The sequence below is a fragment of the Monodelphis domestica genome, chromosome X (genome assembly GCF_027887165.1).
Source record: "Monodelphis domestica isolate mMonDom1 chromosome X, mMonDom1.pri, whole genome shotgun sequence".
Lineage (NCBI taxonomy): Eukaryota > Metazoa > Chordata > Mammalia > Didelphimorphia > Didelphidae > Monodelphis > Monodelphis domestica.
Genome location: NC_077235.1, coordinates 74,693,260 through 74,709,441, shown reverse-complemented (window position 1 = coordinate 74,709,441; position 16,182 = coordinate 74,693,260). Strand labels below are relative to the sequence as shown.

Sequence of the window (16,182 nt, the reverse complement as noted above, 5' to 3'; positions counted from 1 at the left end):
GTCTGAGCAAATCCCACAGCATCTCAGCATGGGTTTCTTCCATGAGTGAAAGAAGGGGGATGGCCATCACCTGTTGCACCCCAAGCCCAACGAGGGACAGGAGAGGAGAGCCTTTCCTAAGCTGAATGTGGAAGTCCTGACCAAGAGCTGGCCCAAGTGGGAGAACCTTGGACAGGCAGTGGTCAAGGAAGGCTCCATGGAGAGGGGCTGAATCCACTAAGAGGACCAGCAGCACTTACTTGATCAGCAGGCCCAAACTTCCTGGGCTTTCAAGGATTGGAAAGAAGGTGGAGCTGATGGACAGAGCAGAGATGGGACTTGGAAGCTATGCAAAGGGACTTAATTGGCCTGCTCAAGGGCGCATATCCATATATCCCAGAATTGCATTTTTCTCTTTACAGATTCACATTAGAAATTCTCCTCTCAGTTCCCTTGGTGTTCATATGTCAGTACTCAAATATCCTCTCTATGCATTAATCAATAGTGATGATTTGCCCTGTATTTCCTCCATATTCCCATATATATGAGCAGTCATGAGAGCAGAGTTCATAAATATAGTATGTAGTTTCTTACAACTCATCTATATAATTCATGTGTTCCCCCACATATATGGGCACTCAGGTAGCCTTTATTTCTATGCTTAGGGACCACATGGATGAGTCGACTCTATATTCACATACCTATGTCTCTGAGTAGCCATATTCTATCTCTTCTTATATATGAGCCATGATGGGCTTGTTGTAGGCATCAGCAGATGACTTCATTTATCCCATCACAGACAAGAGAAAAGTAATAGAATCCTTTCAGGTATCTAGAGAGGGTATAGAACAATTGGGCAGACAGAGACAGAATGAAGCCTCTACATATCTATAGAGAGAAAATGTTGCTCTGTGTATGTATGTACATATATGCATTGGGGATATGTGCATACTCATATACATCAGAATTGAATGATTAGTGAGGTTTAGGGATAAATGGAAAGTACAAGGACTATAAATGAATTGATAAGCATACCCAAGTACCCTAGAGGAAAGAAGGGAAAGGACATGAGTCCTATATATCTATGATATATACTTATATAGAAATATATTCCAACTTGAATAGATTTATGTAACACAACCATATGCTATATCCAAATCACACATTTCTATATTTTATACCATCTACTACAGAAATAGAATCTCTATATCAGTACATGAAGACATGAATATATAAAATACATGTCCATCGCTTCTCCTCTGTGTGAATTGTCACATTCTCTCTCTATCCTTTACTTAAGTATTCATTTACACCCTACACGCCACTCTTCCGGCATAGGAAGGTGGAGAAGATTTGGAAATGAGCCAGACCCATTCTTTCTCTATGGAGGACTAGACAGAGAATCACTGAGGCCTCTTGGAGCAGAAAGAGAGAGAGAGGCAGAGGCCCTCTTGGAGCCCTGGTGCGGGGGGGATTTCTAAGAGGGGCACAGAGGGACGTGTGGACACCCAGCAAAGGGTCGTTGTGCATCAGTCACAGTCCCTGTGCTCCTTTCCCTCCTACATCAGGGTTCCTGGGATGGTCGCCCTCGAAAACCCCCCTAGCAGCTCAGGCCACTTGCAGCAAGTGGAGGTGGGGGAAGGGAAAGTGAATGGAAGGAGGGGAGATGGAGCCTGAGGGAGGGAGTGGGGGAGGGGAGATGCAGCCCTGAGCTGGTTAGCGGGGCTGGAGTGGGGGTATGGGGCGAGCTGACTGCCAATGGAGGCCAGTTGAAGGTGGGGTGGGGTTGTCCGGAGCAAGACTCTAACCTGACTAAAGTGGACGAGAACATCAGTGACCAGCAGCTGGGGGGGGGGGGGCCTAGCCCAGGATCAGCTCTGCTGGGCTGTGGTCAGTCCTCTGAGGGCTGAGAATGGCTACTGCACAGGAGACAGATGCGGGGACCCGCCCAAAGCCCAGCCCAGCCTCAGCTGCCTGAACCTGGGAGACCTGTGGGCAGGGAGCACAAGCTGAGGACCTGGGACAGCTCCCAGGGCAGGGAAAAGGTCCAGGACTGGTTCCTGTAGACCCAGCCTTGCACCCGGGCTGTGACAGCCCCGCAGGGGGAGGGGGGGCAGGGACACTCCTAGGCTGATTCCAGGCTTTAGGCTCAGAGCAAGGACCGAACATGCTGGTTGGGGGCTGCCCGAAGGGAAAGCAATGGACAGGCAGAGTTTTCACAGGGAGAAGAAAGGGGTTGAATTAGGGCTAAGAGAAGGGCAGTGATGTTGAGATGGGATCCTGATGGGCTTGTAGGTGTGGGTGGGTCAGGAGGGCTAACCACCCTTGTGACAGAAAGAGTAAGTGAAGTCAAGATCAGGGCAGGGTCTTGGCCAATAAAGGGCAGAAGCAGGTCTTGAGGATGCCAAGTCTCTCTTCCTGCCAAGCTAACTGGCTTTCATCTTGGGCTCTGCCTCTTCTGAGAGCCAGGCTTCATATGCAGAGTTCTAGAGGGCAGTCCCCTGAGACAGGTTCAAGCTTTCCCTGAGATTTGGACAGGTTTTCCATAGAGCTAAAGGTTTTAAGTTATGATGGTGGGTTAAGTGAAGAACAAACCAAGCCCCTGGGCTTTGAGCCAGCCTGGGAGAGACACTGAACACATTCCAGTAACTTCCCGGAATGTGATGGGGAAAACCCAACAGGAACACAAATGATAAGACAAACATCTAAAAATAAATATATAAATGAATAAGAGATCCAGGGAGTGACTGACGGTGGGTAGATCCTGCTGAGAGGATCCCTGCTTCCCATGTCCTCCCTTCTCACACATTAATTACCAGGCCTGGTGGAGCCATGTCTATTCCCAGTCACAATCAAGGGAGCCCATTCCTTACCACTCTGCCCCAGGGGTCTTGGTCCATTTCCTGGGGGAAATGACTTGTTTCCAACAAAATATTGGATGTTCCTAATGGGGGGGTCCTTGAGCTGATGGTCTCTGGGGCTGTGGACACCCAAACTAGGGACTCCCCTTCCACAAGGAGGACCTGCAAAAGAAAGTAGAAAGACAATTTCAGCTCCCATATTCGATTTGCCCTGGGAGAAAGTCTAGGATCGAATGGCCTCTGGGGATTCCTGGAAGGCAGCCATTGTTTTCTGCTTTTGTGTCCCCACCCTGAGGACAATGCCAGGCTCCCAGGAGGTGCTTTAGAAATTGTTGTTGACTTAAAAAAATCAAATTCACACAACCAGAGCCATCTATCTCAAAGAAAGTTTTGCCCCTACCCTTTGGAGTGTCCAGAATTTGGATAAAACCTTGGCAGCTCTTCCTATCTTTCTCCTTTCTTTCACCCTCCTTCTAATGTCAACCTTCAATGCCCTTGGGAGGAGACTTGGCTTAGCTGGATCTCACTGAACGTTCTTTAAATCCCTACTGCTTCTCACTCTGTGAGAGAACACTTGAGTTTTCATATATATATGAATGTATTTACAGAAAATATGTGAGTCCTGATACAAAGAAATTGAGGAGATTTATGAGCACAAATGTATAAGAATATAGAGAAAGTCAATTAATACTCTTGTATCAAGAGGGAATAGAGGAGTATTGCTATGTGACTAAAGAATAAATGAGTGCTCATCTTTAAAGCCATGAAGCCTAGAGAGAACATGGTAAGGTAAGGGCTCCCATATAATTATAGACAGAATATGAATCCTCACCTATGTGCTAATAAAAAAAAACAGAAATAGATGGATACTCATAGGAGTGAAGAGAGGGAGAATATATATATATATATATATATATATATATATATATATATATATATATATATATATATAAATGAATATAGGGGATAGACAATTACTCACATACACCCATGGAGAATATAGGAGTAGTCCTATGTGTGAGAAAGGCTAAGTCCTCCTACATATGGATAGAAAGAATATAGGCACAATCAAAGAGCCGACTCTAGAGGAATCCTATATTTGAGTATAGACTAGATGCAAATGAATAGAGACTACAAGAGGACTCCGGTATGGCTATATAGAGGACGGAGAAGTTATTTATAGGAAGGTATGAAGTGTCAGTGAATCTGTAGAGTATGCCCGTACCCCCATATATGGATAGAGAGAGGAAATACATGAGTACTTCGGGAAGCGGAAGGACTCGGGGACGTGAAAATGCAAATGAAACCCAAATGGCTTTATTAGGGGGACAGAGGGATGGACACACAGGCTGATTGGGGCGGAGGTACCGCTCCAGTTTCGGGTCCTCCTCCCAGCCTGTGGAGTGTCTGGAATGGTTGCACAGTCACATAAAGGCGAATTGTCGGGTTCTATAGGGGGCGGGGAAGGAGGAAGGGGGTTGCTGGCGCGTGTGGTACAGTTGAAATGAAGGGACCCCGATGGGCCAACGGTTAGTGGGACGTCACAGCGCGAGGCCAGTGGGCGGGGTGGAGTAGGGTGACGTGATGGTTCTTGTCTCACAAAGGCGGGCGCTACGTCACAGAACCTCACCCCTCAGCGGGCAGTCAACTTTGCCCACACTCAGCTCTGCTCAGCTCATATTCCTCGAGTGGAGGGAAGAGGTGGAGGGTGGAGATCTGGCAGAGTGAAAAAGTCCAGGGGCCTGCCCAATGCCCACCTGAGGCTCATACTCCTTCCTAAACCTGGGTTTCAAGGAACCACAAGATAACAAGACACACAAGAAACCTCCAATCTACTTTAGATAGAAGAAAATGGTCCCAGGCTGGACCTCATCAAACCTTCACCCTACACAGCCTTCGACTGTAAAGGAAACCAAAAAGATGTGCCGCCGAGAGCATCACTGCCCTAAGGGCAGGTCCAAAAGGATTCAAGGTTTTATTCTTGGTTTTTCGGGGAACTTCCTTCCGGGTTGGAGACTGCCCCCAGGGGAAAGCATTAGATTACTATGGTTTTCTCTACTGGAGAGGGTGGTTATGGGGGTGGAATCTGAATGGGATTCTAAGTTTAGATGGGATGGAGAGCTGAAAGGGATCCGAAAGGTCATCTGGTCCAACATCCTCGGTTTAAAAAAAAAAAAGGGTAATTGACCTCCAAGAGGAATGGAGAGACCTAGCCAAAGTCATAGAGCCACACAGTGGCTGAGCTTGAGCCCAACTCTCCCTTATCTGCCAGGCTAATGGGACTCCCTCTGGGCATTTCTCTCTTTTAACAGCTAGTCCTAATAAGCAGAAGAGCTCTCGGAAGGCCTCTTCTAGAAGCCGGTTGTCATCTTCACTGAGATTTGGGCAAACTTCTCATAGACCTAGCAGGGTAAGTCAAAACACCCACTATGCCCTCCCTGAAAGTTTCTTCCACTTGTGAAAATAAGAGGAATGATGCCCATCTGCTCCACTCACAGCCCTACTTGAATGTATAACTGGAGCTTGGAAGTGAAAGACTAGAAAAGGTCTCTTTGTTGCCCTAAAAAAACACAGCCTAGTAGGGAGAAAGGGGTGCCTTGCCCCAAGGTGACAGAAATGAACAAAGGAACCATGGTGACATGGAGATAAGGACATCTTGCCTAGAGGTGGGCTGTGTTTGAGTTAGCCTTCCAAGGTGGGGAAAGAAGGGAGAAATTGACCACATAGAAATGGCAGGACAAAGGGTGCTGTGGGAGTCAGGGTAAGGAAGGGAGCTTGAACAACCCCTTGACCAAAGCTTATGTATCCTTTTCTTTTCCATCCTGGGCAAGGTTCTTCGAGCCAGGAGGAGAGAGGCTCTTCCACCACCTTTCCAGATCAACCTTAAGGGACTCACCAAGATCATCTCCCTGCTGCAGATTGCCTAAAGAAGGAGGGGATGAGGCCAAGAACCAAATGAAGTTGTCATTAAAATGCCTCCACTATCCAATAACAGTGTCAGCAGTAACTGTGCAGCAATTCCAGCCACTGACTGATGAAAGCAAAACCAGAAAAGATGTGACCTATAATAAAAGCTGCTTCAACCTCCCTTGTTCGGGCCTGTTATTGATTAGTGATTGAAAGGGGGCTGTACACTGACCAAAGGGCACACCCACCCACCACCCTAAGACAAATCATCTCATAGAGAAGTTGAACTGATAAAGTGTTTTACCCATTTCACTGACTTTCTCTCTAGGAATACTCCTATATCCTTTTAGTAGAGTCATGTATAGGTACACCTTTATTGTCCCTCTGTTCATGTATGTGAACAATCAGAGAGAACTTGGCTTGGTACAACTCTGTTCCACTTAAATCCAATTCACACAAAAGTGAGGACATCACTCTGTGATGTTGTCATCATCACTGTTGGGTCTCTTCAAAAATGAAGGAAAAACAACAAATCTATCTCTCCCTATCTATGTATCTATCTATCTATCTATCTATATATATATATATACATATATATATATATGTCTGTCTCCTTATCTCTTGATATCTATCTGTGTGTCTCTCCCTATCTATATCTATCTGTGTTTGTCTCTCTCTCCCTTTCTCTGTCACTATCTCTGTTTTCTCTCAGATGAGTCAGACTGGGCCGTCTCCAATAAGCCCAAGAAGCCATAGCCTTGCTACCACAGGGTACTGGGAAGAATATAATATAGGGGATTAGATAGCACATGAAGGGCTTGATGTGAAAATCCAGTGAGATAACATTCTTTTGTCTTGGGTCCTTTGCTACCACAGGGTACTGGGAAGAATATAATATGGGGGATTAGATAGCACATGAAGGGCTTGATGTGAAAATCCAGTGAGATAACATTCTTTTGTCTTGGGTCCTTTGCTACCACAGGGTACTGGGAAGAATATAATATGGGGCAGCAGATGAGTCTTCCTGACTCCAGGTCTAGTAAATCTATCCACTGCCCTTCCTAGCATCCCCAGAGTCAGGAAGACCTGAGTTCAAAGGTGGCCTCTAACACTCTGGGTGTGTGAGGGAGACCTAGTAAGGCAGGTCAGTTGTGGCTAGCTCAATTTCTACAACTATAAAATGGGGATTAGATAGCACATGATGGGCTTGATTTGAAAATCCAGTGAGATAACATTCTTTTGTCTTGGGTCCTTTGCTACCACAGGGTACTGGGAAGAATATAATATGGGGCAGCAGATGAGTCTTCCTGACTCCAGGTCTAGTAAATCTATCCACTGCCCTTCCTAGCATCCCCAGAGTCAGGAAGACCTGAGTTCAAAGGTGGCCTCTAACACTCTGGGTGTGTGAGGGAGACCTAGTAAGGCAGGTCAGTTGTGGCTAGCTCAATTTCTACAACTATAAAATGGGGATTAGATAGCACATGATGGGCTTGATTTGAAAATCCAGTGAGATAACATTCTTTTGTCTTGGGTCCTTTGCTACCACAGGGTACTGGGAAGAATATAATATGGGGCTGCAGATGAGTCTTCCTGACTCCAGGTCTAGTAAATCTATCCACTGCCCTTCCTAGCATCCCCAGAGTCAGGAAGACCTGAGTTCAAAGGTGGCCTCTAATACTCTGGGTGTGTGAGGGAGACCTAGTAAGGCAGGTCAGTTGTGGCTAGCTCAATTTCTACAACTATAAAATGGGGATTAGATAGCACATGATGGGCTTGATTTGAAAATCCAGTGAGATAACATTCTTTTGTCTTGGGTCCTTTGCTACCACAGAGTACTGGGAAGAATATATCATCTCACACCCAAAGTTTTAAGCTATGAAAGCTTCAAGAGTTTGGACTCCCACTCTGTGGGACCCCCTGCTGGGAGGCTACTTCCAGAATCCCCTTCAGATCTCCTGGAGAGGCCCATGCCCAGCAGTTTAATCACAGGGGCACAGGGCATGGCCCAGAGATTTTGGCCATATCATTTCCTAGAATGGCCAGAGCTCAGTCCCTTCCTTTGGGGAAGTAGCATTCCAGGCTCTGGGGGAAGTACAAGGTGGACAAAAGACAGGCCCAGGCCTGGGAGGAGTCCATGTTGAGTCCAGTAGGAGGAGAAGCCAAACACAGCTTGACTACCATATAACCTGATCAATACACTCTGAGAGCTACAGACTCAAGTGTTCTATGAACTGAGCTCAACTTATTTCTTCTCCTTCTGAAAAGTCCCTGTTCCAAGGGATAGCTTGGTGGGTAGGGAAGTGGGAGCAATATGGTCAGAAATGGATATGATGGGGAAAACCCAACAGGAACATGAACAAGAAGACAAATGTTTCCAAATAAAAGAGCTCCAGGGAGTGACTGACGGTGGGTAGATCCTGCTGAGAGGATCCCTGCTTCCCATGTCCTTCCTTCTCACACATTAATTACCAGGCCTGGTGGAACCATGTCTATTCTCAGTCACAATCAAGGGAGCCCATTCCTCACCACTCTGCCCCAGGGGTCTTGTCCTGTTTCTTGGGGAAAATAATTTGATTCCTACAAAGTATTGGATGTTCCTAATGGGGGAATCCATGAGCTAATGGTCTCTGGGGATTCCTAGAAGGCAGCCATTGTTTTCTGCCTTTGTGTCCCCACCCAGAGGACAGTGCCAGGCTCACAGGAGGTGCTTTAGAAATTACTGTTGACTTGAAAAATCCAATTCAAGCACCCAGAACCCTCTATCTCAAAGAAAGTTTGGTTATGTGGATTTATGTGTACTAATGTACATACTAATGTATGAGAATACTCATACATACTAATGTATGAGTATATATAGGTTGGAGGGCAACTAGGTGGCTCATTGGATTGAGAACCAGGTCTAGAGACAAGAGATCTTGGATTCAAATTTGAACTTAGACACTTCCTAGTTGTGAGACCCTGAGCAAGTCATTTAAGCCCAATTGCCTAACCCTTAGCCCTCTTTTGCCTTGGAACCAATACATAGTATTGATTCTAAGATGAAGAGTAAGGTTAGAAAAAGAGAACATATAGGCTATATGAATATCCACACATAAAGGAGCTTAGAAAGGGAATATGAGTGTTGAGAGATGGAGAGAATAGAGAAACGTTCATCCATAGAATAGAAATCAATTTATAGATAGGAATCTATGGAAATTATGTCCATATATGGAGAAAATAGCCTATTTCTAGATATAAAAATTGAAATAAATCAACTTTGATTAAGGGGGAGGGGCGTTGCCTCACAGCCAAACATTATGAGGTGTGAGGAGGGTGGGGCTGGTTGCTAGGTGACGGATTCTCACCTCACAGAGGCGGGCTCCAGTGACGTCAGGGGCCAGAGGGTATATCATCAGGAGTTAGCCTGCCCTGGCTCATATCTGCTCCCCTCCCGACTCCTAGAGTTTTGGGGAGCTGGAGTACATATCTTGAGTTCCAAAGATGCCAAGGGTCCACACCAACTTCCACTGGAGGCTCAGGCGCCGTAAGAAGTCCAGAAAGCGCTCAAGAATAGTCCGCCCTGAGAATCCCGGGCCGGCACCCAAGGTAGGGAAATGGTGCCCAACTGGTCTCTACTACATCCCTCTGGGCTCTGAGGGTAGCCAGTAAGTGTACAGTGGAGACACCCCCCCCCCGCCGGGGGGGTGCAGTTAAAAAACACCACTGGCCTTTACCCGGAGTTAGGGCTTGAACCTTGCTGGTTGGGAGGCCACCCCAACGGATAAGTATTAGAACTAGCAGAGTTTTCACAGAGGGAGGGTGAGGCAGGGAAGGGCTATGGAGGTGTAGAGCGTGGAATCTGAAGGACCTTGTGGGTTTGGGGGTGGGGCAGGGAGAGCCTTTGACAAACCCGAATGTGTTAGCGCCGGCCAAAGGAGACCCGGAATGACCGTTGGGCTTTTTTTTTTATTTAAAGTATAAGGCTTAATTGTGTTATGGTTATTTAATGTTGAATGAGGTTGATGATAACAGTTGGGCTTTCAAGCGGCCTGCTTGGGCTCCCTGGACCAAATTTGGCTCAAGCCCCCTTTCCTTCTCCCTTGGGCAGGTCTGCCGGATTTTGCCAATCAGGAGAAGAGTGGCCCTCCCTCCACCTGCAGAGGTGAGCATCATGGACATCACTAAGATCGTCTCCCTGCTGCAGATATCGTAAAAAGACCATGAGGGAGAAGCCAGATGAAATTGTTAAAATGCCACTAATTCAGGATAACAACTTTACCAGGAGCGCCATAATTCCAGCAGCAGCAGCCTCAGAGGCTGATCATAATCCACTAGTGAAGAGACTGATGTTAGTAGAATAAAACAATCCCAGACAATAAAATTGTGGCGTACCTTAGAACTCAAATCTGACTTTTTGACTCAGTGTGTTATTTATTAAGGTCTACACAGGCTTGCTAGAAATCATTTCTCACAGGAGAAGGGGATAAAGGGGGGCCTCAAAAGGTGGCTCAGGGGATAAAGAGTCAAGCCTAGAGGTCCTGGGCTCAAATGCGGCCTGGGGGGACCCTGGGCCAAGTCATTTCACCCCCATTACTAATCTAGCCCTTCCTGCTCTTCTGCCTTGGAAACCACTACAGTATTGATTCTAGGACAGAATTCTGATTAGGGTTTTAAAAAACAATAGAGAAGGGGCAGCTGGGTAGGGTAGCTCAGTGGATTGAGATGGGAGGTCCTGGTTTCCAATCTGGCCTTAGACACTTCCTAGCTGTGTGACTCTGGGAAAGGCACTTTACCCCCATTGTCCAGCCCCAAGCAACAACTCTTCTGCCTCTGGACCAACACAGGATTGAGTCTAAGACAGAGGTAGGGTTAAGAAAGGAACTTTTTCCTAATTTCCTGAGAGGAGAGATGTGGCAGCCAGTTTAGAACACAGTCATTTAGAAAATCTAATGGAAAGGGCAGCCAGATGACTCAGTGAATAGAGCATCAGGTCTGGAGGCAGGAGGTCATAGACTCAAATATGGCCTCAGACACTTCTTAGCTGTGTGACCCTGGCCAAGTCACTTTGCCAGCCCTTACTGCTCTTCTGCCTTGGATGCTTAATATGCTAAGGCACATGGTAAAGGTTATTAGATAAATAAGAGAGGACATATAAAAAAGTTCAATTCTCATGGCAAAGGATGCTGGGAGATTGAGACACACTTCATAGATGAGATTCCCATATTCTCTGTATATTGATATGATTACTCATATCTTCTCGCTCATAAGACATGAATACTGATAGATCCTCACATGTATGTATGGGCCTCAAGAGGGAACACATCAACACTCACATGTTCTCTTTCAGTGGCGAGTCCACAGGGAAATCCAACTGATGTCAATCAACCTGATGGTATTGAAGGATGAAACCAAGAGGAGGAAGACAAGATACTGGAAGATGTCAAAGGCTCAGAACAGGTTTTGCTGGAAATCCTGGTCACTGTCAGGGGTAGTAGAGCCCTGTATGTGGGGGCAGTATTTGTTTTTCAACTCTTACCTTTGTCTTAGAACTAACTGGGCAATGGGGGTTAACTGATTTGCCCAGGGTCACCCAGCTAAGAAGTGTCTGAAGCCAAATTTGAACCCAGGGCCTCTATTTCTAAGCCTGACTCTCCCTCCACTGAGCCACTCAGCTGCCCCTGATATAATTTTCTTTTAAAGAGAGGTTTCCTATTCCTGGAATTGGATTTTTCAGTTTGATAAACAATTATTGAGCACCTTCTGTGTGTGTCAGATTGATCTCACAAAGACAAAAAAAACCCATTACTGCCCTCAGGGAGCTTACATCCCACATATGCCATTGCAGTCCCTCCTTTCCAAAAGGGAATCTTCCAGAGAGTGGACAGGAATACTGCCCTGTTTCCTGGCCTCAGACTGATCCTTGCTTGACATTTCCCCTTTTTCATTGGCTTAACTGTTGATGGTCAGGATACAACTCTTAAAGGAAGGGCTGTAAGAGATCAAGGAACTCACTCACACCATGTGTACTTGTGTTTCGCACATTCTTTGTCCATATAAACAGACTTGGACTACTTGTTTTTTGGTTGTCATATACCCTAGATAACTCCTATTCAGCTCCACTGAAGTCCACTGAAACCCTCAAGCCTTAGTCACATGGACTGGCATTGCCTTACAACTCCCTTGCCCTGTACTTGTCCAGATAATTTTTGCAAGGCAACTCTGGGACTTTACATTTCTCCCTATCCTCTATCATGTACACTGAGGGTTCAACTGCTGCTAACTTGGACTGGACATCTCAAGCCACATAGAGCTTTTCTAATTCCTTAGAGCTTTCCCACCCAGTTCTTTTGTTTTTCCTTTTCAATTCTATCCCTTTCTGTTATGACTAAGGCTTTCCCCCAAAGGCAAGCTCTCTAGTTGTCTTCAACATGTCCCTCTTTTCTCTAAGAGGCTATTGAAGAATGCAAAATGGTGCATTTTCATTTTTTGATCCAGATGAAGAGGAAACGTGTTCCTTTTAGGAAGCTATGTCCAAAGGAGTCTGGAGAAAAGGGCCAAACCATTGAGTTGTAAATAAGAGCGTCTCACATGACTGAATGCACATCCTCTCTCTAATGGCAGCTTTCAATGGTTCTTTAGCAGTGAGATGCCATTCAATTGTTTGTCTTACCAGGAGAGAATGGCCTGAATGGGCCTTTGATTATCTGCATTCACTCCCCATTCATGTATCTTGCTTTTAGGGAGCCCTTACCTTCAATTCATCAAGCATATTTGTGTGTTGGGCTTGGGAACACCAAGACAAAACTCCCTCCAACAATCCCTGCCCTAGAGAGGCTGAACCCCTACATATGGCATTAGCCCCTGGACTTTCTCCTTGAGCCAGTTTAATTCAGGAGCCACAATTCTTCCCAGCATTCCTTGTAGGAAGGGAGGCCCTCAATTAGAAGTCCCAAGACGCATGGCCCATTAGGACAAGGAGTCTCCTAATAGCAACCACCAGTCATTTGTAGAAATAAATTAATCTTTCCCAAGAAATGGAACAAGCCCCACGACACAGGGGGTGGAGAGGAAGAAATTCTGACCCTGTCACTCTCTTTGGAGAAACCAGGACTATGGATCCAGGCCCAGCTCTGCTAGGCCTCATGATCTGGGCGGATGTAGACCAGGGATGCACTCAGCACCATCTACCCATGAAATGTTCGGATTCATTTGTGTGTATTTTTAAGCTCTTCTTATTTTTTATTGCTACTGTTTGCTTTTCCAACTCAGTTTTTTAAAACCCTCACCTTCTGTCTTAGAATCAATAGTGTATATCTGTTCCAAGGCAGAAGGGCGGTGAGGGCTAGGCAATGGGCGGTGAAGTGACTTGCCCAGGGTCACCCAGCTAGGAAGTATCTGAGGCCAGGTTTAAACCTGAGACCTCTGGTCTCTAGGCCCGGCTCTCAATCCACTGACCTATCCAGCTGCCCTACTCCTTAGTATTATTTCTATGACAGAAGAATGGTAAAGGCTGGGCAATGGGGGTGAAGTGACCTGCCCAGGGTCACCCAGTTAGGAAGTGTCTGGGGCCAGATATTTTTAATCCCTTACCTTCTGTCTTAGACTCAATACTGTGTATCAGTTCTAAGGCAGAAGATCAGTAAGGTCTAGGCAGTAACAGTTAAATGACTTGCTCACGGTCACACAGTTGGGAAGTGTCTTAGGCCACATTTGAAGCCTGGACTTCCTATCTCCAGGCCTGGCTCTCTATTCCCTGAGCCACTTAGCTGACCTGTTTGTAACAGTTCTATGACAGAACAATGGTAAAGGCTGGGCAATGAGGGTGAAGTGACTTGCCCAGGGTCACACAGTTAGGAAGTACTTGAGGCCAGATTTTTTTAATCTCTCACCTTCTCTCTTAGAATTAATGCTGTGTATCTGCTTCAAGGCAGAAGAGTAGTATGGGCTAGGCAATGGGGGTTAAGTGACTTGTCCAGGGTCACACAGCTAGGGAGTGTTGGAGGTTACACTTGAACCCAGGACCTCAAGTCTCCAGCTGAGCCACCTAGCTGCACCCATTTCATTCATTTCAGAATATATTCCTCCTATTTCCCCTACCCAACAAACCACCCCCAACCATTCAGTTCCCACAACCCTTGGGTTTAGCCCTCTCTAATGTACTTATTGTATATATTGGGTGCCAGAGTTGTGCTCACTAGATAGACCTTTACTGCTCGGAGGTCAGGGACCGTCTTATCTAAACTTGGTATTTCCACTGGTGTCTAGGAGGCCAGTTCTGCAAACACCACTTGGAATGAATGATGCTTAAAAAGTGGCCCAAATGAGAGACTGCACTAGTGGGCAAAGACACCAAGGAAGTCAAAAGCTGGTCCAGATACCAAGTGTCCCAAAAGTCTGAATGTGGCTTCAAGCTACTAAAGCTTTAATAGTTTGAAGTATATATCTAAGGTAAGTAGGTGGCAAAGTGGATAGAACACTGGGATGCCTACTAGCTGTGTGACCCTGGGCCAGTCATTTGACCCTGCCTGCCTCAGTTTCCTCATCTGTAAAATGGGCTGGAAAAGGAAATGGCAAACTACTCTAGTGTCCCTGCCAAGGAAACCCCCAAAGGGGTCATGAGCATGCCTGGAAATGACTAAACAACAACAATCTAAATAATCACAGCGATGTTTTGTGGTAGGAAAACACTACAAAATAGAGCTCTGTCAATTGGGAAATGAGTGAAGGAAGAGTGGAGAGGGAGGGAAGGAATATTTTTCCATGTCTATAAGGGCCTGGACATAGTTGGCATTTAATCAATATTCATTTAAACCTCACAAAACCCTGTGAGAGATAGTTACTGTTTTAATTGATAGCTTACAGTTAAGGAAACAGAAGTAGATAGAGATTATGTGACTTGGCCAAGGTCTCATACAGCTAGAAAATGCCTGATGACAGATTTGGACTCAGGACTTCCTGATTCCTGGCTCTCAAGGCTCTATTCACTGTTCTCCCCAGCAATTTTTGCTAAGCAGATATTATTGTGCTATAAGAAATGGCAAATATGAAGATTTAAGAGTCCCTGGAGCAGACTTAGAAGCAGTAATAAAGAATAAAAGAAGCAAAATCAATAAAAATGAGATGCCATACCTGTAATAAGATAAGGAGAAAGGAGAAGTAAACCCTCCATGCTGCAGAATTATAATGACCAAGAGATAAGGACATACGCCTCCCTCCATCACAGAGGTGAGGGGCTATGGGCATGGAATGCTGCATTGACTGTCCAGGCATTGGTTTTGCTTCCTGTTCCCTTGTTTATTTCTCATTTTTTAAAAAGAGGGCAGTTAGGTGCTCAGTGGTTAGAGTCAGGCCTTTAGATGGGAGGTCTAGCTGTGTGACCCCTGGAGTCACCTAACCCTCATTGCCCAGCCCTTACTGCTCATCTGCCTTGAAACCAATATTTAGTTTTGGTTCTAAGACAGATGAGGGTTTAAAAAATTACTTTATTTCTACAAAGGGCTGGAGGCTACTGCCATGGTCTGTGGGCCTTTGGGCTCACAAGCAAGCGAGACTCTCCAGAGACTGCAACAGGAAGAAAGAAGGGAATCGCAGTCCCCAGATTAAACCAACTCAGAGTGGAAGCTTAAGGGGTGTCCTATTTTTGACTTTGAGCCCCTAGAGGGTGGGGACTTTTTGGTCTCCCCAAGAGGGCTACCAGCTCTCCAGCCCCTCCCCGCCTTGCCCTGTTGTGCTGATTTTGGCCATTCCCTCCCTCCCACTCGACCCCCCATCCATGCTTCCCTTCCCTCCCAGCCCCAGAGCTTATCTTCTTGTAGCCATTTCTGGGAACTGCTTGGCTTCCTGGAGTGATGTAGGGAAGGAGGGGAGAGGGACAGGATTGGGAGAGATGCTTAACTCTGCCTAAGTGGGAATGGAAATGGTCTCGCCCATCCCACCTTGAAGCCAAAATGGCTTAGAGTCTGAGTTCTATCAATGTGTTCCTTAGAGACAGGAACCATTCAAATAAGGGCATGGAGCACAATCTATCATGCTTTGGCTTGATCTCAGACAAAGCATCACTTAAAAGCTTGCAGGTCCAGTGGGCAGCTGGCCTAGAAATGGGAGGTCCCAAGTTCTAATTCGACCCTCAGACACTTCCTAGCTGGGTGGGTCTGGACATGTCATTTCATCCCCATTGCCTAGCCCTTACCGCTCTTCTGCCTTGGAACTTATACTTAATATTGATTCTAAGATGGAAGGGAAGGGGATTGGGGATTTTTTGAATTTGCAGATCCCTGGGGACAGTCGTCATCCAATGGGTCCCACAGGGACCCTCCAGCTTTTAGTGCTTCCAAGGGGATATGATCCTTGACCAAGTCTGCTCCCTTCCCTCCTGGTCTGAGCTCTGAAAGCTCCTGACCCAGTTTGGGACCTGTTGGCTCGAACCCTGGTTGGGAGTTTCAGGAGAATGCCCCTG

The 16,182-nt window shown here is 46.2% G+C and overlaps 2 long non-coding RNA genes across 2 annotated transcripts; both read left to right on the top strand.

The window, feature by feature from the left end:
• The first annotated feature begins 4,458 nt into the window (after positions 1 to 4,458).
• On the top strand, positions 4,459 to 5,928 carry LOC103101542 (uncharacterized). The gene is made up of 3 exons (XR_474135.2): positions 4,459 to 4,812; positions 5,153 to 5,250; positions 5,672 to 5,928. It is a non-coding gene; the product is annotated as an uncharacterized LOC103101542 (long non-coding RNA).
• A 3,164-nt stretch (positions 5,929 to 9,092) lies between these two features.
• Positions 9,093 to 10,136, top strand: LOC103101412 (uncharacterized). Its single transcript, XR_474134.3, has 2 exons — positions 9,093 to 9,332; positions 9,835 to 10,136. It is a non-coding gene; the product is annotated as an uncharacterized LOC103101412 (long non-coding RNA).
• The last annotated feature ends 6,046 nt before the right edge of the window (positions 10,137 to 16,182 follow it).